Genomic DNA, 25,691 nt, shown 5'->3' with positions numbered 1-25,691 from the left:
ACCCACCAATGCCTGTCCTTAGCCGTATTCAATAGAACAACATGCAAAAGACTCATTCTTAATGATGCCAAGTCCCCCATGTCAAAATTGTGGTATGGCTCAATGGCTGTAATTATGTTTTTCTTCAAATCACACTTCACACCAAAGTGTTTACATGGAGAACATGTATTACACTGGTTAGGTGTGGTGAAAAAAGACAAGAATTGAGATCAGTTATTTAACTGTGTTGCTGGCAACATACATTGAAGACTTTCCACCTGAATCACTGACAAACTGTCCTCTGGCATCTCTCAGTGGGCCAAGATTTTAAACGCACACCAGAGCGGTTACTCATAATTCTGCTTAAACTGAGATTGGCTATTTCAACGCATGCTCTCTGAAAGAGTTGTGTAATTGAAACCAGTTTTAGTTCCCAATCCATCCATTTCGTATTATGTGCTACACAGAAGCTTCTCGTGAATGCCAACAAAAGCAGGCATATACCTTGTGGGGGGCACTGTTCTCACACCAGACCAACTCCGGCACAGTTTTTATTCACAGAAATGATGCAGACTACAGTAGCCTAAGTGCATTAGGCTAGGCAAAGCGACAGCGGACCAGCGGAGGTAAGTGGGTTTAATTGAAGGCCACTCCGCCTCCCTCTCTCTCCGAGGTTACAAACCCGACCGAGACGCCACAACCTGTAAATAGTGCATTTCATTCACAGACAACAGAGGCAACGACACAATGCACCGCCACCAACCTGTCCTTATCGGGAGCAGTTGAGTCATTCCACTAAACCGGTACGATTTGCAGTCCCTTTTATCATCAATTGAAATGTTCCCTTTAATATTGTGTAACAATTATGTGGATTATATTTTCAAATCAGAAATTATCTTGCTTTCTTTCAGTAGACACCCCCTATTTTGTCCATTTTTTCATGTCCCCAATGGCCTTCGATGAAAGTGGACTTGAGATATGACTATTAAAAATGTACAAAAATCTATAAATTATGCCATTCACATATACATATATCTGTGCTTTATTGCTGGCCATGTTTATTTTTTCAATAAATAGATTATTAATAATTAAAATAGCATTAAAAAGCTCTGTCCCCCAGTCACACTCAACCCCGTTACACAAGTCATTCCCCCCTCCATAAAATGTTTGGACTGGCCCTTTAGTGACATCACCAACCAGGAAGTGACATCTACAAGTCTTCTGAACAACATGTAGTAGAAATCTATGAAAATCTGGGAACTAAATCGTTACCAAGAAATTTCTTCACCAATGTGTTTCTAAATGTGTCTAATAACATACTAAAAGTTTGAAATTCAACTCCTGTGTGTCAGAATCATGAAAACCCCCTAGTTTCATATGTCACATGCTACTGAAAGAAATTTGGAATTTTTTTTCTTTATATAGGATGTTATGGGTATGGTCACATATTATGCTAATAACTCAATTTCCCCCGGGAGTTGAATTTCAAACTTTTAGTACATGTTATTAGACACCTTTAGAAACACATTGGTGAAGAAATTGCTTGGTAACAATTTAGTTCCCAGATTGGTCAAATACCTGATAAAATGCCCTTACTAATTAGGCGGGTAAAAATATGGTTTGACCCTAAAAAAATTGCAACAAAAGGTTTTTGTAGTATTAGGTGTCCTTAATAACATACTAAAAGTTTACCAAAGTTTGACCACCCGAAAGGTGTTATTTTCAAGATGGCCGCCGCCAGTTCTTAAAATACCATTACTCCTCCATTATTCATCCTAGAAAAATAATTTTGGTGTCTAACCCTATGTCTTGGTTATCTAGGAATCCAATTAGCATATATAAATTATATAAAAGTACAATGATATATTAAAGCAATTGTTTATAAGGTTATAACAGTGTAATAGGACATTTCTCTTTTCTATAATGCCATACTGCTGTATAGGTGAATTCATCACCTATACACAATTCACATTCTGTTGAAGCTTTCAGGATATTTATTTTTATACCATAACAATAAGGAATATATTCATTATACTGGGTGGTACTGTCATGTGACATTTGTAAAAGCATGGCTGCCAAATGATAGACTGCATGGGAATATTACACAAATCATGGAATAGATTTACAGAGAAATGTCTGCTTTTTTTTGTAAATGTGTCTGGCAATAATAATAAAAATAAGTCCCCTATAAGGGTAGTGTTTCCCAAACTGTGGGCCGGGACAAACATTGTGAAAATAGGCAATCTATAAAAGCTCACAACGCTGAGTGTCTTTGCAGCAAACACACTCAGTCAGTAGAAACAAATGGCCACTTGTCTGGTCTATGGGGAAGATGGACTCCTCAGTGGGGATACAGTGGAGAGAAATGGCCCCTCATGGGCCTAGAGCAGGGGTGTCGAACTCAACTTGGGGCGAGGGCCGCATTGGTCAAAAGGTCACTTGATGGGGGCCACAACCAGTTGCGGACGCACGCTCGATGTCTCATAGGGGATTCACACTATGGTCCCGGGTGCGCACTCGGGACCACTTGGCAGATGTTGTGGTAGTGTGAATGATGCGTACCGTTCCCGGGAGCGGATCGCCCAACCATCCCCGGGACCGCATGGGGGGAGGGTCTATGGACCGTTGAAGTGTATTCAGATACGGATCGTTCCAATGTGAATGCATGCGTACCTAAAGAAGGATGTGGACTGTTTTTTTTTTAAGAACGTGACATAATCTCTAGTCGACGAGCCAAGCGTCAACAAAAAAAAACACAGCCGCTGCACGATGCGTAACACCAGCACATTTCTCAACGCCGCCCTTCTCCTGTTGAATCTGCTTATACGCGCAGCACAGCGCTGATCTTATTCTGCGGACTACACGTGGCTCTTTGGCTTTGCTTGGCACAGTTTCCAAAGTAAAACAAAATAATAATAATGCTAAAGTAGAATCCATAGCAAACTAATACACTGGAGCACAGAACTGACTGACACAGTGAATAGCAGGCAGGCTGACAGTGAAGTACCGTAGTATAACGGCAAAAAGCCAAAGAGGCAATGCAATTCAGTGTGTCTGGATTTATTTGAGACAATGTCGCACAGTTGATGATCAGTGTCTGTGCGCGCCAGCCATCAAGCACACCGTCATCAGGAGGATTAAAGTGTGTTATGCAAGTGTACCCGGGTGCGCTGTTGAATCTCGGGCAATGTGAATCATGGCCATCGGGGACCAGGCAACCGTATTCGGAAACGGTTCCAATGAAACGGATTCAGTCCGTCTCAGTGTGAATCCCCTATTAGTCAGTCACTGCTATAATATCTATCTATCTATCTATCTATCTATCTATGCTCAGACCCAGCCAGCCAGCCAGCCACACACATAGTGCTCAGACCCAGCCAGCCAGCCAGCCACACACATAGTGCTCAGACCCAGCCAGCCAGCAAGCCACACACATAGTGCTCAGACCCAGCCAGCCACACACATAGCTCCGTAAGGGAGTGGTTGCACCACTCAAAAACTCTTCAAAAAACTGAAGAGGCTACTGGAGATTGGAGAACCTGATTTGGACATGATCTGATGCAGGACAATATTATGTCACTATGACAGAAAGAGAAGATGGGTCTGGCCACATTCATTCACCCCATAATCTCAGTGGAAATTGGGGAATATGTTGACAATAGTCGACAGCTCTGCCGATTAATAATCGATTAATTGAACCCACCCCCCATATTAATCAATATCACAACATGGAGGTCTTAGAACTACCACCACAGGGACAGACAAGCCCCAATCTCTCAAGCTCTCAAGTGCCCCATAGCTTTAATGGGACATGTACTGTATGAGCCACCTCAGACATGCATAGAGGAGAAGACCATGAGGGTCTTCTTAACTTTGCTCTTCTGTGCCCCAAGTCCCCAGGGAGAAATCCAGTGACTCCCCACTCCCCATACTCCCCTGTACCCACCTGAGGGGAACCCTAGGCCCACTAAACTCTAGACCGGACCCCCCTTTACCTTCTCACCCAACCCCACCTATCATACTCCCCTCTGCACCCGGTAGAGACTTAGGTTCTGACTACTCTGCACTAAGAGTAAGTAGAGCGTCGCAGTTCCGCCGCCTTGAGAGAGACGGAGAAGAAATCACCGTTCATTTTCCTCATAGACTTTTCAAAAAGTATTTATTTAAAGACGTTTACACTGCGGACAAAGCCAACTCTTGTCGTGACAAATCATGATATTAAACACAATGTTTTGGGCCAAACAGAGAATTAGAAAGTAGAAAAGAACAGCAGATTACAACACTTGTTGTTTTTCTTCTTTGTAATTATTTGTTTGGTCCAAAATATTGTGTTTGTTGTCATGATTTGTCACGACAAGAGTTGGCTTTGTACAACGCTTATAATGTCTTTCAATAAATACGTTTCGAAATGTCTATGGGAAAAATGCATTGGGAATTATTTCCTGGGCCTGGCGTCGTCATGAAAGGGGGCGGGACTGCGACGCTCTAGAATGCAAGAAATTAGTTTTGGGTGGGGTGTATAATGATGAATTATTTACAGTAGTTTGAGCCAAAGTTTATCCACCAAGCTATCCAAAACGTTTCAATATTGCAGTAGACTATTATCTATCAACTGACAATATTCTCTGCCACAACCTTCTGAATTACTGAAAATTGTGACTATTAGTTTTGTTGTGTTTTGAGGATATCTTGAAACCTTATTCTAAAAAATATATAAATATTCAGACATTTATTAAATATTTAGTTTAGTTAACTTGAAACTGGTGACTATTTCAGAGGGTTTTAACTAGGGGGGCAGTCAGCCAGATATTTCGTGAAGCCTCATTTGAAATCGGTAGTTCATATAATGGCCTGTTGTGGCGCTGGACCGGACCCAAAAAGCCCCATAGCTCCATAGAGGCCCATGTATTTTGGCCCAACTTCACCTAGACTGTATTACCTTAATAAACATGGTCATGAATACTTTCTTCTTCCAGTCACTAGTTTAAAGTCTCATTTCTAATGTCATAATATTCTTTTTGGAAAATTATGGTCCCATTAATTAAAAAAATGACCATAAAGAAAAAAAACCATCGCGTATGTTCTGAGGGGCGTGGCTACCATTACAGTCTATGATCGGGATTCCCCTCCCACTCGAGTCAAAATAAAAACCAACGGAGAAGAAGGGGGGAAGTCCCGCCTCGTTGTCTGGGCAGCCAATGACCAGCTGGTATACAAAACGGAGCCAGCCAATGGCCAGCTGGTACCAAAGATGGCGACTTACATCAGGAATTAGCATATTATTACAGGCTTCATTTTACGTTCATGTTAGACCCGGGGAACGCTTTGTCCATATTTTTTACAGTCTATGGTTTTAACAGAGTCACAAACACAATATTGGATTTCACAATTATCTAATTGTATCTCTGCAATTTGAACAAGTTCAATGGACTCCTAGACCCCAAAAACATAGGGTTAGACACAAAAAGTACTTGTCTATGATGAATAATGAAGGAGTTAGGCTATTTTAATGGTTTTTAGGCCATCTTGGACGCCATCTTGAAAATAACACCTTTCGGGTGATCAAACTTTGGTAAACTTTTAGTATGTTATTAGGGACACCTAATACTACAAAAAACTGTTGAGAAACCTTTTGTTGCAATTTCTTTAGGGTAAGGTGCTTTTTTTTCATAGATTTACTCGCCTAAATGGTACAGAGACAGGTAACTTCCCACATTATTTTACAATGTTTTATAGTAATTTAAAATATCATAGCGTGGTCGTAAAGCATAACCAGCTCAACTCCGGTACATGAAATAAAGATAGAAAACAATTATTTGTGAAAATTATCTTTGTTATTTCATCAATATATCTGATTTCCTAATATCAAGTAGAGTAGTGACCATTCTGAGTGAAAAATCACAACTCCGTCACACTCAACCCCGTTATGATTTTCATCATAACGGGGTTGAGGGATTGTGATGGGGTTGTGTTCATATTATTTAAATGAATTATAATATTCCATCAACATCCTTGTACTACATGCATATTATATACTTGATAATGTCTATGCTAAAGGTGGGTTTGCTGTTATTTCTTTACACAGTCATACATAAATAGTGTATAAGAATTGGAAAGGATTTCTATTCTCAATATCTCAAAGTTTCTGCCTATATAAATCTTCTCAAAGTATATTTGATTTAATTATGCTATAAATATTTACAGACATCTATGAGTCCAAGATGGCACCAAAAACAGCTGCAGAAAGGCAGAGGGAGTACCGTGCCCGACTAAAAGCTGATCCTGCAAAGAGAGAGCAACATCTCAACCAACAACCAACAACCAACCAATCCAACAAGAACTGCATGTATGACGAGTGTGTGGACTGCAAGGACAGTACATATGACGGTACAGCAAAAGTGTCTTTCACTCAGTGGGTCACAGAAGATAAGGAGATGGATAAGAAGAATGAGGGAGAAAAGAGGTCAACTGTAAAGGTCACCATCAAGAAGTCTGTGGAAAGCACACAGGAGGACCTCACTGAGTTGTTCCACACCTTCCTCCAGCGGTTCAAACGACATCACTTCAACATCAAGCAGCAGTATGGCTTCTGCCGTGAATTGAAGAAGAAGATGTCAGTGGATGAGGCCTTGATACACATCGACTTTTCGGAAAATTACAGCTGCAAATATAGCTCCCAGATTCAAGCAGTGCACTTTGGGGCTTCACTCCAGCAGGCCACTCTACATACAGGGGTGTTGTATGTGGGTGGAAAACCAGAGCCTGTGTGCTTCAGCACCATCTCCCCCTGCAGACATAAAAGCCCTCCAGCAATATGGCAACACCTCAATCCAGTGCTGGATTATCTTCAGGCCACACATCCACATGTTTCTGTGCTGCACTTTTTAAGTGATGGCCCCTGTACTCAGTACAAACAACGGGGAAACTTCTTCCTTTTCAGCACAGAATTGTACAGAAGAAGGTTCATGGCTGGCTCTTGGAATTTTTTCGAAGCTAGTCACAGCAAAGGAGCACCAGATGGTGTCGGGGGAGCCTTAAAACGATCAGCTGACATGATGGTGGCGAAGGGCCGTGATATCCCGGATGCAGAAGCGCTGTATAAGGCCTTGACTGAGGCAAACACAACAGTGAAACTGTTCTTTGTGAAGGGTGAGGATGTTGAGGATGCAATGGAGAAAATGCCAAAGAAAATACCAGCAGTGCCAGGCACAATGAGAATCCACCAGGTGATTACGCTGGCTCCAGGAGAACTGCTACATCGTGATGTCAGCTGCTTTTGCACAACACAGAAACAGTTTAACTGCAACTGCTTCAAGACCCAGCGTTTTAGTTTCGGCCAGATGGTAACTTCTGTGACTGTGCCACAGCCAGCCAGTGAAGAGAACACGCAGCCACAGCCAGCCAGTGAAGAGAATCCACAGCCAGAAAAGGAAATCCAGTGGGAAAGTGCAGAGGTCATTGGGAAGTGGTGCATAATCCGCTATGATGGAGGCCTGTATCCAGGCATCATCCTTGGCACTGAAGAAAGTCATGTCCAAGTAAATTGTATGCATCGTGCTGGGATTAACCGATTCTTCTGGCCGAATCGGGATGATGTCCTCTGGTACCTGTTCGACGATGTCCTTGAACTCATTCCACCCCCACAGCCCGTGACAAAGCGTCACGTAGAGATCTTGAAAGCGGTGTGGGACAGACTGAATTCACAATGAATGACTCAAAACATGAGGCACACACACACACACACAATGAATGCCTCAAAACATGAGGCATGCACACACACACACACACACACATACACACACACACACACACAAAGTGTATTTGACAGAACGAAGACACATATTCATTGTTGTCTTTATTTGTGTTCTTAACTTGTCAGTGTTAATAAAAGTCAGTTCAATGAAATTGTCTATTGTTCTTAAATGGTTCATAATAATGATATAATAATTATTGTTGAATTTGAGATTTTAAAATGACTATTCATGTTAAGCTGTATTTGTCTCTTCAGTACTGTTTACCACCTTCAACCCCGTTACCCTAGTCTCAACCCTGTCACGCATATGTTTTTTGTGATTATTTCTTAAAATTTTATGAAAATGTAATTAATGGTTATTGAACTATGTCAGAAATGTTTAGAGCAATCATAAAAATATTTTTTTTTAGTTTGAAGTCAGATGCTATAGTTGATTTTGTATCCATTTTTGAGAAAGAAAAGTAGGTCCCCATCAAACAATTGGCACATTCAGGCTGTAGTATAGCAAAAGTGGGAAAATGTATGTACTTTTTATATTTCTATTTTTTTAATTAGTGTGAGGGCCATTTGATGAATAGAAAAATGTTTGTTAAATTTTAAATAGAGTTCACAATCATATTCAAACAGCTTCCAGAGTGTCCATAACGGGGTTGAGAAAATATATTGCTGTATCATACAATAATGACCAATAATAATAGGCATTTAATGCCTGAGATGGGAAAATATATTTTTCTGTAAGTTAAATGTGTAATGTCATGGGGTATTCAGAAAAGTAAAACATTTGGGTCATTTCCAAAACAAACAAGAAAGTCCAAATCGTACCGGTTTCGTGGAATGACTCAGTTATGTTAAAGTGTCTTGCTCAAGGACACTTTGCCGGAGGAACTTGGACATGAACCAGGATCATTGTGATGCCCATGAAGCGGCTGCTCTATAATCTAAACATGCACTTTAAAAAAGCTTTCACTGTAATGTCAACTTTCTATTCTCACTTCTTGAGGAAATAGGCATTAGAATCTGGCAGAGCGAGAAGGAAGTAAATCTAAACCATTTTCATTAAGACTCTTCAGCTCAGATTGACAATTAACCATTTATTGCAAATATATTGCATTTAGTAAAGCGGTGTGGCTCTGCTCATGTGGTATCCCAGATTATCTCTGCACCGAGACACAGCTCTGATATCATATCACATTTGATATCTCAGATTACACAACTCTGATAACAACAACAAACCAGAGCAGAGCAGAGCATAAGATAAAGACATTACATCAACAACATAACTTCCAATGCATTCCACATAGATACATATACATGTATCTACCACATAGATACATACCACATAGATATACCACATAGATACAGTAGATATCACATGATCATAATACAATCCATAAACACATTATAATCACAGGTACCCATAACAGAACTAGATACTACATAATAGTACAATCCATAAATCACATTATAATCACAGAATCACCCATTACAGAACTAAATGCGACAGGGAGGAGGCAGAGGAGGTGGAGGGAATTTGAATGCTGATATCTGAACATTGTGAACAACCAGCTTGGCATGTAGAGTGGGCACAGATTAGTGACTCCTTAAAAGGACCAATCGCTTACACATTGCGGCTTAGGAATCCACCACTCCTGAATGAAGTGTCTGGTGCTGGGACTCTGGAAAAAGTAAAAGTATCGATAAAGTAGAAGTCGAGTATTCAAAATGTAATTGACTAAAGTGCAAAAAATATACCTAATGTACCAAATGTAAAAGTACTCATTGCGTCCCATTTCGTAATTGTCAAAATGTAAATCTTTTGAAAATAGCCGATCTGCTATTTTCAAATGGCCGAAATATGTATACGGCTGAAGTGGTTAGCGTGTTTTGTAATGATACTCAAAATTCTACAAAGTAACTAGTAGTCTAACTAAAGTTTTCACAAATTGTAGTGCAGTAAAAGTAGGCCTACAATATTTTCCTTTGAGGTGTAAGTGAGGTAGAAGTAAAAGTATTGAATACCTAAAAGTTGTACTTTAGTACAGTAGCCTATTTCAGTACTTTACAATGTTACACAACTGTTTGTACTTCCCCTTTTTTTCTGCACATTAACCACTTAAAATCCTTATTGTGGGGAAATCTTTTGCTGAATCTAGCCGATCGACAGTGGTGTAAAGTAAGTACTGTACCTATGTAACCTCACATCACCAGGCTTTCCACCGCCTCGGAGGAAAGCCTGGTCTCTGTTTCAAAAGTCCGTATGATCCGGGCTGGGGCCGGATGATGTGGTTACGTCATGTTGTAGTATTGTTTTGTAGTCGCCAGACAGGATGAACAGGCGGCGGCAACTTCCTTTTCCCTCTCAATAAAAGCTCTCTTCCTGTTTGTTGTAGGCAAACCATTGCCTATAACATGACGTAAGCATATCATCTGGCTCAAGCCCGGATCATATACCGAAATGAAATGGTGCCCAGGCTAGTACCTATGTGCAATTTTGAGGTATTTGTAGGTTTACTTGACTATGTCCAATTTCCAATACTTTTACTTCTACTCCACTACATCTCAGAGGCAATTATCGTACATTCACTGCACTACAGTTATTTGAAAACTTTAGTTACTAGTTACTTTGTAGATTTTGATAATTACAAAACATATATATACTAGAAAAGTCGCAATTTAGAAAAATTGTGTGATTGCCGCAATCGCTTACATAGGCCCCTTCCACTACTTTTGCTAGCCAATTACAATGTCAATCACCCCTGTGATCATGTGTAAGTAATTCGGAGGGGATTTATCCCCCAAAAATCATGTTTTTGCAGAAAATGGTTACATCTTTTGCATTTGCAGCGCCCCCTATGGATGAAAATGGAATTGCTTTTAGCTTTTGGTTGATTAAACCATTCGCGAAATATGATTCAAATTCGGGGTGGATTGGACGTTTGGTTCATGATTTGTGGCATGTTTTGTAAAATAGATCCCTCCCACATGTATTGTGTACCAATTTTTGAGAGATTTGGACAAAAGAGGAGCAAAAAGTGTGAAGAGTTCAAGAGTATATGGAAAAACGTAAAGTAGGCTGTTATAGCGCCACCATGAGGCCGACTGATGTAATTCCTTTTCAATTAATTTTCAGAATGATTATGAACCTCCCCCCAAGTCTTATTAAATATGGCGCTTCCCTCTCTGAGGGAAATAAATACTTAAATTGGAGCCTTAATTAGTCTTCGATCTTCCCATTGTAAGTCTATGGAGAACTAATTAATTAATATCAATGAAACTATACAATGTGCGTGTGTGCGTGTGTGTGTGTGTGTGTGTGTGTGTGTGTGTGCGTGTGTGTGTGTGTGTGTGTGTGTGTCTGTGTGTGTGACCCCAATCAGTTGACTGCTCAGTGTGAATGGCCCAGCTGCAGGGGTCAATGGGTCAATGTCAGACACACACATGACGTCAGTTCAACAAAAAAATATTAGTGGCATCACGTGACATCACGTGACATCATCAGGGATGGAGATCCCTGATCAATATTAAGCCCATATATGGGAATGCCCATACATGTATATGGAGATCCCTGATGTCATCAATATTGGCCAGCAACTCTACATCTGACCTCAAACCCTTAGATCTCCATATATGGAGCTGACCTGTTCTGACATTCCATATGTTTATCCTTCCCCATCCATCCTTCGTCTTCGATGTCTCCCTTTTGACTGATACCTGTCCATTTAAACTCTAGACGGGCCTGCCCCAAAGTTATTAGTGCAGCCGCAGCCAGCAAAAACTAGTTCTCAACAGTTCCGGAAATTAAGGCCCATCCCTACCTGGGCCCTCATCAAACCCTGTACACTCAAGACACTGCCCCCGCTGCTAGATCTCCATACATGGAGCTGACCTGTTCTGACATTACATATGTTGACCTCATCAAACCCTGTACAATCAAGACACGCTCCATATATGGCCAGTACAGAATTCATTCCATATGTTGATCTGGCCCCCCAGTCTGCGTGCACGCCATGAGGGCGTCCTACTAGTTAATAATGTTTCTATCACGTTCTCACTGTAACATTTTGAATGTTAATGTAACTCTTAATTTGGACCCATAACGGATCATACACATTTTGCTGTCTGTCCTGTGTCCTTGGGGTACAGTAACAATTTTCCAGAGATTCTCAAGTTGGTGGTTTTTCCACTGAAGATGAAAATGACCTTGCATGTATTTTTCCTATATAGAAAAACACTAACACAAAGGATGGTATAAATAGACTCTGTATGGCCTGTAGGCCTATGTTGGACACATCCACAGACTTATTTTCATTGGCACTGCGACCAGGGTCACAGCTATGAATGTTCCTGTGTCTCATGGCCATAATGATCACTTCAGCTACCTTCCACTACTCACTGAAAGAACTGTTCATAACCATATCAACATATTCTTTGGCTTGGAAAAACTTTGGTTGTGTTGTGAAAGTATTGCAAATACTGTAAGCATTTGTAAGTAGTAGTTGGACCCCCTCGAAAATGAGATGATACATCTCAAGGGGATAACCTTTTCTCAATAAAGTGTAATTTCCGTGTTTCAACCTGTGAGTGCCCATTTGTGTTTATATCGCGCATTAGCATGGTTCAAGTGCTGTGTTTATATCGTACATTAGCATGGTTCAAGTGCTGTGTGTGCTGGCAATGTTTAAGGATGATGTATTTTCCTGACAACACATGTATCAGATGTCACCTCAGAGACGATGGCGTGCCACAAAAACTAGCTGACTTTGTAGTAGTCATGAAGCTGGAGGCAGCAATAAGTCTGCACACATGAAACAAAACAGAAACCTGCTTCGGGCTGCTTTTCATGAGGTTTGTGAAAGAGCAATCCGGGAAGCCATCAGTGCCATCATCTCAATGAGAGATTAGTGAAAGAGTAATATAACTTGTATTCAGTTTTTAATTGTGGTTAAGGGTACATTTTTATGTGAAGACAGCAGATTTGAAAAGCACACATACACATACAGTCACACACTGCTCTCCCACCCATCCCACCGATGTGATGCAAGCACACATGGCAGAGGTGGTTGGGGAAATATCTTATCCAGGGGAAATACATCTGACGGATGTTCCGGAGGATACATCCGCCGATAGCTTCTCTGCCTTACGACCAGGCTTTTCACATTGTTAACCTCTTTTAACAATGGAGAGAGGGGGGCAAACTGCCATAAATAGCTGATGCAAGGGTATGATACTTCCTGCTTGCCCATGCAGTCGCACCTCATGGCAAGCACAGTATTTACTTCCTGGTCTAACAACCAAAGACCAAATACCAAAGACTCTGTAAAAATGGGACCCAGTGCCTCCCTGCTTGACACTAAGCATCAAGGGTTGGATTGGGGGTAAGTCCCTGCGACATACTAGCGTCATGTCCAGGGGGTGTACTTGTACATCAAGCTGCCTCACGCTACAGAAACAGTAGATAGGCCTATGGGCCTCATGGCTCGGCCAGGCTACTTACTAAGCGTGATTTCTTTCTACGTCCGAGCATAGACATGGTAACGCCCCGTCTGCCTCTGATTGGCCTACCGACATTGCTCGTCTTGCCTGTCCTCCGTGATGCAAGGGTACTCCTTGGTGGGAAATAATACAAGTACAAGTGAATGGCAACACGCGACAGTAACTTGTAACTTTAATTATTGTAGAAGAGCTCCCGACCGGATCATACAGACTTTTGAAACATTGACCAGGCTTTCCTCCGAGGTGGTGGAAAGCCTGGTGAGGCGAGGTTACATGCTGGATAGTCTGCCGCAAGCTTTTCTTTTTGCAGATAAGTAAGCATGGGATGGGACCGAGGCTACAAGGTTACTCCGTGGTGGGAAATAAATAAATATCTTTTTAGTATTAGTTTACTATAATTAGATTAATACACGATAATCAACACTAACACTTTAATTTAGAACACAGCCAAATCAAATCATAGTTGTTCAATAAATTATTCAATCAAAGCAAACGGCACAAACAATATTAGTTTGCCTCTTCTACAAAAAATAAAGTTACAAGTTACTGTTGCGTCTTGCCATTCTCTTGGACTTGTATTATTTCCCACCACGGAGTAGCCTTGCATCTCGGAGGACAGGCAAGACGTCGGCAGTGTCGGTAGGCCAATCAGAGGCAGGCGGGGCGTTACCATGTCTATGCTCAGACTAGAAAGAAATCACGCACTTACTAACAACCAATGGTTAAGGTCGACAGCACCTATAGCAGCCAGTGGCCACTCCAAGTCCTGCCCCCAGGGAGGACCCTTTCAAAGCAGAGGTTTTTTTTTTTTTTTTTTTTTTATATATTTTTTATCCCACGATTTTGTAACCCATTTTTCACACCTGTGTCAATCATCTAATGTGATCCTGGGCTCTACACACCCTCCGCCAACCTGGGGAGAGCAACGGACTTAACTCATGCTTCCTTCATGCTTGAGTGTCCAAGTTGCTCCTTTACACCTGACAGGGGGGAGTTTCCCTGGTTGGACGTAGCGCGTGGAAGGAACACGTTATTCCAACCAGTTCCTTTCCCCTCCATCAGGCGCCCCGGCTGGCCAGGGGGAGGCAGTTTAGAGACCAGGATTACTGCATGTTTTTGTGAGGGTACCTACCCTAGGGGACACGGGGAGAACATGCAAACTCCACACAGAAAGGCCATTTCGCCAACCCCGCCTTCGGGTATGGGCACTGATGACGCGGAGGAGGAAACACGCCGCCAGTACCCACAGCGCCCCGAGCGGGAATCGAACCCAGGACCTTCTAGCTGTGAGGCGACAGCACTACCAACTGTGCCACCGTGACCCCCGCAGAGGTTTTATAAGTCCCTGCGCGAGGGCAAGAGCTCAGATTCAATGAAGGAACCAAGAATCCAGCCTTGTGCTCAGAACTGCACAAAGAAAACCTAGTAACCCAGCTTCATATTGACCAATGGTAAATATGCTTAAATGCTATTAATGAGCAATGTACTGTATACTGTGTTATCCATATGTTGTAAACCAGTCTGTATTATTGACGAATGTGGCCTGGGCCGTGGCTCAGCGGTCCAGGCACCTTGGCCGGTAGCCCGGCCCCGAGTCTGGCAGTGTGCTACGGGTTCGACTCCCGATCCTGACGGCCTTCACTGCATGTCACTCCCCCATTTCCTGTCAGCCTCAGACAGACAGTGCAACTCCCCTCTCTCTCTCTCTCTCCCCCCCCCCCTACTGGTACTAATAGTCATACTCGTGCTCATTAACACATAGGCTACATAGTTGAACACATACTGTACATAGTTTAACACGGACTTTGCTGGTTGTAGGTGGTTGCAGTTGCACCACTCAAAATATAAAATAAAGGCGAAAACCACCAAAAAAAACCATTTATTGACGAATGTATTGTATATCTGCCTTTCATCTGATTGCAGGTTTTTTACCTATCGTCTCCTACCGTTCATACTAACCTGACCTTTAATAGAGCTTAGTTCATGTGTGTTAAATGTATGTTTGTTTAATGACAATAAAATATAAAAGACACCAGAGTGATGTTCTTTTAGAGCAAAGTAGGGTTAGTTAGTCCGAGTAAAATCCATGTGAACCCTTGTGAAAGCTGATTCCCTTCCAGATTGGCTCAATGTGTTAATAATTAGCAAAGAAATTGTGACTAGTTATAAATCTGGACAGTGCCTGTGTGTTTACAGATAAATATACCTCTTTAATTCCTGCACACTGGAAAATCGTCATTTCAATTCAATATTGTAACATACACAATGGCCTCCTGGAGCGCATAAAGACAAGATCGCTGTTACTGTAGTATTACTGTAGTAGAGAAGATCTTTGTGTTGACAGCTAAGTGACTCAATGCTTTTGGTTGTGTTGTAATGCCAAAGGCCTCGGGGGGAGATGGGTAACCTTCACTCATCTGCTCTTTTCATTTATTTATTTACTTATTTCTCTACTTATACCGTACAGCTTCAGAATGATATAGCAATAGCATCATAAATGTCTCACCCTAGTATATTTATAGTTTATACCCACACACACCACCTCTTCTGTCTCTTCCCTCTTTTCACTCACATTCTCCGCACATAAGATCACCCACCCTGTCTCTCTCTCTCTCTCTCTCTCTCTCTCGCACGCACGCACACTCACATCTTTATTTTCCCCTCACGTGTACTCACACAGAGGCAGGACACACATTTTTCCTAACTCTTACCCCATTCTCTCGTCGGACAGAGGAACGAAGGAAACATAGAACAGACCAGCGAGTGCCCCTTTTTTCCTTCCTTTATCTCCATCCGACGGAGCAAAGAGCATGAAGGAAAAGGAGAAGATAAAGAGAGAGAAAGAGAGAGGGAGCTCGTATAAACGAGCCACTGCGTACTGCGTAGCTGGTGCGTCAGTGGATTTTATAGCCTCAACTTAGTGAGCCATTGCCATCTAGCCAGCACATTAAAGCAAATGGCCAGGGAATAGAGTATTAGAGTACTAGGGGACTGTCAACTTCACACACTGTCATGACATGTTGAAATATTGTACTGTTCTGTAGACTACAGTACAGTATTTCAACATGTGTGAATGAATACATCTACAGTGTAGATGTATTGGGGGCATCCCTATTCTGGGTTAGGGTTAGGGCAAAAATAGCTGATCAACAACCCACAACGCATCACAACACTGTGTGTGTAGACAAGAAAGTGGTGCAAGCAAGTACAGTTGCAACTCAGGTTGACTTGTAAACCAAAGTCCACCCCACACACACACTGTACACACACACACACACACACTACATGCCCATGTGTGCCGGAGTTAATGATGTTTTCAGTCAGTACTTGTGTATGGTAAAGCTTAGATTAATCAGGCTGCAAGCAACATTATTGGATAGCTCCTTCCCTGAGTCATACACTCTACACGTCTCCTCAGTAGGGGTGTCATCGATGCACCAACTTGCTTTTACTATTAACCACTTAAGCCCCGTTTTATACATCATCATACATCAACAGTGTCACATTTTGAACGTTTTCAATCCATAATGACATTCCCACATTCCCACAACATTCCCACAATAGGGATTAGTTGAAAGTGGTTAAAGAGCTCGTATGGCCTTGGGAGAAAAGTGTAATTTGCCTGAATCTGAATCATGAACTGTTTGCTTCTATTTCTGCTTGATCACATTTCTTTTGTCTTTTGTATATTCAAATACATTCACAGAATCCAACTTGTGTTTTGATGGCTTTATAGTAATAATAAGTGAATGAATATTTTGTCTTGTATAAAAACAGGTAACCTTCCACAGGGCTAATCAGGAAGGAACCACCTGTACACTCCAAAAGAGTAGATGGATGATTTTTAACAGAGTACCGGAGTCCTGATCCCACTACACCTGGGTCACTGAAGTATTTTTGCCACCTTTTTTCAAACCGGCCTCATGCTCGAAAACTCACAGAAATCGGTACACATTATCTCTGGGGTCATGTGATCAAGATGTATAAGTGAATTCTCAGATACCATTCAAAGTGACTGACTTCCAAAGTTTGCAGACCCTGTCTGGACCCTTTCTGAGGCCATTTGTCTTGTAGAATCATCAATTTATGCTGCTTAAGACATATGTAAGGGGGTAATTTACATATTTGAACAAATTAATGGAGACAATTCAATAACACATACTGTACAGTATATGTATTGATACTATGGGTGTAGGTAGACAGATATATGTCTTTAGGGCATAAAATAGTCAAATTGTTGCTGTGTCATGCTGTCGCGGCTGGTAACAAACACCTACACACTGACAGGACCAATTACAATACCCTGCTATGCACTGGTGGGCAGGGTGAAGGAAAAACAAAAACAGAATTCAGCGTCAAGCTAATGGCACATTAGAGAAATGTACAAGCATTCCTAGAATATCTATTACACCTATAGGACAGGTCTATTGGGAGCAAATATTGCCATGATCAGCAACAGCAGCATTTACTGGTCATTCTGTACTTGATGAGTACGCACGCACGCACACGCACGCACACACACACACACACACACACACACACACACACACACACACACACACACACGCCAGTATGTAGTTATGTAAAAGTTCTGCTCTTCTACCACGCCAAAATGGTAATTACTGTATGTCACAGCACATTGCTGTGACATAATTAAATAACTGCAGGTGAATAGGTTAAGAGCCACATTTCAGTGTAAATCAAGCCTTGGACAATTGATCTATCCCAGACTGGTGTGTTCTTGCCTCGGGCAAATATTAAATGTCTACCATGGTACCAAGAAGTAACAACATCAACTTAGCCTCAGACAACACAGGCTGTTTTCACTGCAGTGTAAAAGAATAAATAATATTTTTTAACGTTGATTGCTAAATTATCCTAAACATTTCACTTAAATGAGGCAAAAGAACACATACATTTATCTAATCTTCATAACTATTTTTTTTAAGTGAAACACAAACAACTATTTCAGTTAACATGCAAGGCAGCCACGGTTTAACAATTTTGGAATGCAGAAAGAGATGTCTGACCTCTGTGTCAGGCTGGCTGTGTGATAACCAACAGGTTGGTTGCCTCATTAAAACTGGAAGTAAAACTTGACGGGCCAGGAATCAATGGCTCAGTACAATCCAATTATAAAAACAAAACACAAGGCAGGATAATATTGTCCTGCTTGAACAAAGTGAGAGGGGAATTAAACTACATACAGTTGAGAGTTTTTGAGAAAAATAAGTAATACAAAGATTGAGCCAATACCGGTAACCTCAAGCAAACAGTAACATGGACGCTCCTCCTGACACAGACACACAACTCCCTTGACTGAAGAGCGCCACCGCAACGGCCAACTTGTGCAGGCTGTAGAGTACTTGCATGTTTAAATGCAGCTCATCATTATTTCTCAGGATTTCTCACCCTTTATATTCAAATCAAACATTAAATGGGAATGCCTTGAAGACTATATTAAAAATAAATATTAGTAATTAGCTACTCACCAACAGCTCCACATCACCAAGGCACTGTCTTCCACTCCTCAACTGCTGCTGAAGCAAGAAAAGTGTTTGGTAAAATGAAGAGGGGATGCATAGTCATCTAGATGCTACAGTATGTTTGTATGTATGTTTGTGTGTGTTTCACAGCCTGAGTCCTATCAGTGGTGGACTTCTTGATCAGAAGTTGTAACAGAAAAGTCCCATAGGGCTTAGAGAGCTTAAGGAGCTTTATCTGGAGTCACCAGTGACCAGTGTACTGCATTAGGGTTACAGAAACCACCCCACCACTTCCTCGTGCATGGGTCTCTGGGCATGGCTGGCTATTTCTGGGGGAGCGTATCAAAATACTGAACAAACCAATAACAGTATCACTCCCTCAAATGCCAGGGGCATGTACGCGTGCGCGTGTGTGTGCGCGCGCTCGTGTGTGCGTGCGTGCGTGTGTGTTGCCTTGTGGTGATTTGTTTTGGGGGCAAGAGCCAACTGGCATTCTGACCCTTGTTGCGTCACAGTATTGTTGCCACTTTCCAGCCTGGTAGATTGTCACTATGGCTGTCCAGAGAGAGAGAGAGAGAGGTTTGTCTGCAGGAGCAGGCAAACCTATACCTCTAATTGGGTCAAAGACTGTTTGTACTGTATGTGCCTCTGCATGCACACAGGGGGGCATCACACAGAGCAGTGATTCTTTTCCACACCACTTTTAATCTACAGCAGTGGTCTGCTGGAAGTATGCCCATTGCTCATCTCAACCCTCACAGTAACAAGTAGAACAGAGTTCAAGTAATCCAATGGATTATGTCAGGCGATTACTGATTTACTTAAAATCATAAACAATAGCCTACTGTAGTCTGTAGCATAATCCAATTACTCCGACACTGTAGCAGAATGATATATATCAATTGATCTGTGTTTCACTGTTTTTTTTGTTAGTTTTTTTTATTGCCTCGTTTCCACAATCACAAGTGAAAATCCAATTAAACAGGATTCAATCCCTGCCACCCAGACTGATATTATTATATTATATTGTGAGAGTTCACTCAATATAGTTAATTTGTATTAAACCTGCACATCAGAGTGTGGGGTACAATCTGTGATATGTTGGAACAATAATTGGAGACTATACACAGGCACATAGTATGTGTATGAGCCTCTACTACTGTATCCTGTATTTAATGCAGTTAAAACCGAATTCAGAAAGTGTGCCCATGACCCCATACTGACCCAAGATATAAGGATTTATTTGTTTCTTGATTGCTTTGTGAAGATTGTCTTGGATCTTGCATTTTTAGCTTCAGGGGAAATTTTCAGGAGAGACTGCAATGACCAAATTAAGATGAGTCACTCATGACTCATGAAGTCAGTATATGATCACTGCAATCACAATGGTTACAGTTAAGAGAACTATTATAATTTATAAAGTACAAGGCAAAGTGACTAAATGGTAAATGGTAAATAGTGCATTTATACATTATAGTGCCTTTATCCAAGGCGCTTTACATAGATTGTGCATCCGGGCCACTATACCCCTGAGCCACCACCGCCCCACTATATTACTGACTGTACACCCAGCTCGGATGACCGATACTTCCATACTGCCAGCCTCACACTCCCACTAGTGAGAATATGTACATATATATATATATATATATATATATATATATATATATATGGAGACAGGGGGGTCACCAAAATCAGTATGGGATTGGGCCATCCTCTTGGGATCCTGAAAGTGCACAGACAAATCCAGGTGGGCGTTTTCAAGATCTTCCTTATGCTACGTCCAGACGAGGACGTATTCTGCGTTACCCGGCCGGTCAAGTATTTAGCCGATCTGCCTGTGTACAGAGAATGCCGCCTATTTGCTGAAACGGTGACGCCATAGTCCCCTCGCACCCTCCATAATAAACTGTTTACTGTCCATATTCCTCTATAAACGGCCTGTTTTCACTGTTTCTAATTCCTCTTTTTCATACTTTTGTATAGCCTATGTGCAATGTTTAGCTGTGCAGGCAGCAGTTGGAATCAATCAATCTTACCGAGCAATTATCTGACATTCAGAGGTGTTGTGCAACAGCAAATATATATTCAATCTCCAAAGTCAAACTCATAAATTCACAATGCATCATGCCGCCCCTCGTTGTGAGCTTTAAGATCTGCAAATCTAATGCTTATGTATACATTACTTTGTAGCCTACTTCTGGCAGAAGAGAATATATGAGAATATTAGTAGGCATATGTAAAATCATTAAAATTTTAATGATTTGTAATGAAAAGAAAGAAAAACATCAGCTACAGTTGATTATGCCCATGCCTACTGAATGATTATGCCACAATGCCACACTGCATAATATAATATAGCCTACACTACACACAGCTTTATCTGGATGTCTGGAGCTCTACCGCTCTTGTCTGGACTACATGCATAATTAACATAACCGCAATGTGGACGCTCAAAACTTTAATCCTGTTTTCAAACTTTTTGTTTTTTATATATTTTTTTATCCCACGATTTTGTAACCCGTTTTTCACCCGTGTCAATCATCTAATGTGATCCTGGGCTCTACACACCCTCCGCCAACCTGGGGAGAGCAACGGACTTAACTCATGCTTCCTTCATGCTTGAGTGTCCAAGTTGCTCCTTTAGACAGGGGGGAGTTTCCCTGGTTGAACGTAGCGCGTGGAAGGAACACGTTATTCCAACCAGTTCCTTTCCCCTCCATCAGGCGCCCCAGCTGGCCAGGGGGAGGCAGTTTAGAGACCAGGATTACTGCATGTTTTTGTGAGGGTACCTACCCTAGGGGACACGGGGAGAACATGCAAACTCCACACAGAAAGGCCCTTTCGCCAACCCCGCCTTCGGGTATGGGCACTGATGATGCGGAGGAGGAAACACGCCGCCAGCACCCCCGTTTTCAAACTTGAACGGGTAACAGCCTGAGCCGTTCTCATGTGGAAGGCGTCTTACGGGGCTCTGGACTTGCCAAGCCAAGGCGAAAGATATTGCTTGCTTGATTGTTTTATTTAATTTTAAACGCCCGCTACTAGCTGGGCTCTTTACGCAAACTGCGTTCACTTCATGGGGCCAGTCCAATGGCTGCTCTCGTACATAGACTTTATTGAGCATGGGGACAACCAACTGGGCCTGGACCGCAAGTAGGCAGAAATGCATTGGACTCAGGCAACAGCCCAGCTTTAATGATCTTAAATCCCTTTATTTTAGATTGTTTTGTAGTAATAAATAAAATAAAATAAAAAATACTTTAAAACAGTTGGCATGTTGCACACATGCCTAAAATAGCTCTTATTTGCATGATTCATACATTACTAAGCATTAGTGAACACACTATTAAGCATGTGTTAAGCATTAATAGAATACTTAAGTCATCATTAGTAAAGCATTATTCATACATTACTAAGCGTTGTATTGCACACTGATAACCTACTTGTGAATGTGCTTAATCATTATATTCTCATATTTTTGTAAATGATAGATTCAGCCCTGTATGAATAAGTGTTTTATCAATTTACAAACCAGTTATTTATGAGTTAACACATATATTTGTACATGGTTAATGTGTGGGTAATAAATGCTTTATAAATACTCTATGAATGATTTATTAAGGTAGTTATTACTCATTAGTTAAGCATTTTGTGGGAACCCATCTAAAGTGAGGACTATCTATGCTTTATAAAGCATGTACAAATGAGAAAGAAGCAAAGTTCTTTGCACAGATTTGATGACATTTTATATTTTATAGGTTTTTCAGCCATGTTTACATGCTTTATTTATTTATTTTCACTGTTTTATTTATTTTTACCCTGGATGTTCAAATAAAAAAGCAGTTCACTGCTTCTTTATCACTGAATCATGTTTTACTAATGATGAATGATGAATTAAGCATTAACTGATGCTTAACTAATGGTTAATAGTGTATAGTTATTATAAAGTGCAATGTTTGACATGTTGTTTTGTGTTACATGCAGTTAACTTAATGTTTTATATTTTCTGTCCTGTATGGACAGAAAATAACAAAACTGTAACTCTGTACCCTGCACACAGTGTGTGAAGTAAACAATTATACAAAAGAAGAATTGCATTTTTATTGATGCACCACGGTGATCAGGCTACACTGAACCTTACCTTACCAGTTACAATTTTACATGGCTGTAAAAACCAAGAGCAACATCCCCCAACAACAGGTGTTCAATTTTAGAAGGACTTAAAACAAATGTTCAGAATATCAATGAAAGTTATTATTATTTTCAAGGCTGTTATTTTCCACCACAGCTGCAGCTGTTGAACAGGGATAACCTAATTATACTCTGCTAGGAAGGTCTACAAAACTGTTGGGAAGTTGAACAACATGAACCTATCATTGTCTTGTTTGTTCCAACATAGTTATTTTATGAGACAATGGAAATGTAGGAATAGATGTAGAAATTAATTTGAATGCACAGGATCCATGCAGTTACCCTTTTTTTGCCTGCAGTAGGCCTGCCTATCTATAATGCTATGTTTCTGATACAGTTCTTGCCTGGTGAGTTTGTGTAGATGAACAAATGTCACCGGCACCGCAGAGCATTGGAGACTATACACTGATCAATTCGGGTCAAATGTTCCTCTAGCCTGGGACTAGTTTACAAGTGGATGCCCCATGGTCGGGTGGCTGTAAAAAGGTTCATGTTTTCACTGTTTTTACTGTCCAGAGCTAAAAAGTCTTGGAGCAAGTCATTAGACAATCTTGTTTCGCCAGTGCCTTCTGGTGTATAGTACATTATTCTTTTTCTAAAAGTGATATATTTAATCCCTCCCCTCTTATAGAGAAAATAATGTTAAAGGCCAATGCAAAATAATACTCTCCAGTCCTTTCTGCATTGACATTTTGTAGTGTGTAATGACCGGAGCACCATCCCTCCATTACAGCTTTATGATGATACGTATGTTTATGGTGGTGACTTTGAGTCATTGTTAAGCATAGCAGAGTACTATTCACCAGGAAAACGGCAATATGAATTATGGTTATAGCTGTGCTGAGTATACTGCAGCTGAAGAGAGCTTATTAGAAGAAGAAGAAAAAAACTCAGGTCACAAACTCAGGTTGCCTACAAAGTGGGGCTCATACACAGAATGAGAAATCATGAAAGTGGACCATTTTAAAAAAGAGGAAACAAACCGTGCCAGTGGGAGCAGTAACTCTTCAGAATTTGGTGGCTCAGTGGCTCAAGTTCAGACAGCAACTCTGCAACAGCTTTCTGGTGTACTGTTTTGTGGATTTCTTAAAAATAAATTTGTATTTAATGTGTCTAAGGAAGTCCAGTTGGACATGAAATACAGCAGATACAAATATTATGATTTTGCTCTGTGGAATTAGTGCCCCCAAAACAAACTTATTTTTTATCTAATTTTTATCCCATGATTTTGTAACCCATTTTTCACCCCTGTGTCAATTATCTAATGTGATCCTGGGCTCTGCACACCCTCCGCCAACCTGGGGAGAGCAACGGACTTGAACTCATGCTTCCTTCATGCATGAGTGTCCAAGTCGCTCCTTTACACCTGACAGAGGGGAGTTTCCCTGGTTGGACGTAGCGTGTGGAAGGAACACATTATTCCAACCAGTTCCTTTCCCCTCCATCAGGCGCCCCGGCTGGCCAGGGTGAAGCAGTTTAGAGAATGCAAACTCCACAGAGTCCACACAGAGGGGCCCTTTCGCCAACCCCGCCTCGGGTATGGGCGCTGATGACACAGAGAAGGGGACACGTCGCCAGCACCCACAGCGTTCTGAGCGGGAATCGAAGCTTGTCTGGACTCCAGACAGACACACACACACACACACACACACACACACACACACACACACACACACACACACACACACACACACACACACACACACACACAGACACACACACACACACACACACACACACACACACACACACACACACACACACACACACACACACACAGTGGTTTGTGGGCTAAGGACTGTGCTTAATTAATATGGTAGGTTAGGGACAAATCACATAGAATATCAGCCTGGATGCCGGCATACATACATCAGCACAGATTAGTGCGGAAGTGCGTCAGCAGAGTCAGCAGGTTTCTGGGAGGGAGAAACAGAGCCTTATTTTTCAATGAATCACTGCTTTTGGGGGGTATTTTTTTCAAATGACACCAGATTTCCTTTTGGATGATTAATCACATAGGGGTTCATACACTAAGAAGACAACAGCAGCATTGTGTATTTGTGATTCAGAATAGAAGAGGAGGTAGGAGGCTACAGATTCAGAAGGCTCTTTAGGATTTGAGAAAACCTTACAGATTGTATTCATTATTATTTTCTTTTTTTTACCGCTGATTAATTTGAAAGATTCATGAAATGATTCCTAATTTCTCACTGTCAGCTCAGTGTCCAACAAAAGGACATTCATTTAACATATAAGTAATTACAATGTTACAGATAAACTCTTGGATTGAAATTAAAATAATTATTCAGCATAAGCATAAATAACTAAGAGCTATACAGATTTTGGCGTCAAGGCTCTGTCTCGAATCATTCCCTGTGGCTGTGAGCATGAATATTTATAATAAATAATCAGCCAAATAGATATTACAGGGAATGCAAAAGCATTGAAGGGATCATAGAAACAGAGTCCACCCATCATCAAAGGTAGATGATGGGGACGCAGTGGGAGTGCCAAACATCACAAGGCAAGCACAGCAAGCAGCAGTAGCAGTAGCACAAGAGCAAGATATCAGTGCAGGGAATGAGCAGGTGTAGCAGGAAGGTTTTAACCACTAACCCGTATTGGCCGATTGTAAAAATCTCTTCTAAATCCTAACAGTTTTCTAAAAATCACACCTGTGTTTTATAGTTACTGTTTTGTACTGTGCTCTGTATACTGTATTTTAGTGTACTGTGCTCTCTACTGTACTTTGATGATTTTTGGAAAGAATCTTCGAGAAATTACAG

The 25,691-nt window shown here is 41.3% G+C and overlaps 2 protein-coding genes across 2 annotated transcripts in view; one reads left to right on the top strand and one right to left on the bottom strand.

Annotated features, from left to right (window-relative positions):
• The window catches only part of lepr (leptin receptor), a 65,308-nt gene extending 46,411 nt beyond the window's left edge, over nt 1–18,897 (bottom strand). Inside the window, exon 1 of the mRNA XM_083767148.1 lies at nt 18,718–18,897. The gene's annotated coding sequence lies outside the window, so the exon portion shown is untranslated. The remainder of the gene's footprint in view (nt 1–18,717) is intronic.
• Nucleotides 1–25,691, top strand: part of lurap1 (leucine rich adaptor protein 1) — a 435,521-nt gene that overhangs the window by 111,894 nt on the left and 297,936 nt on the right. The gene's annotated exons all lie outside the window — the stretch shown is intronic.

This window comes from Protomyctophum parallelum (assembly GCF_964188405.1).
Source record: "Protomyctophum parallelum genome assembly, chromosome: 6".
NCBI lineage: Eukaryota > Metazoa > Chordata > Actinopteri > Myctophiformes > Myctophidae > Protomyctophum > Protomyctophum parallelum.
The sequence above is the reverse complement of the archived record's forward strand: the minus strand, read 5'-3'. Positions and strand labels throughout refer to the sequence as shown.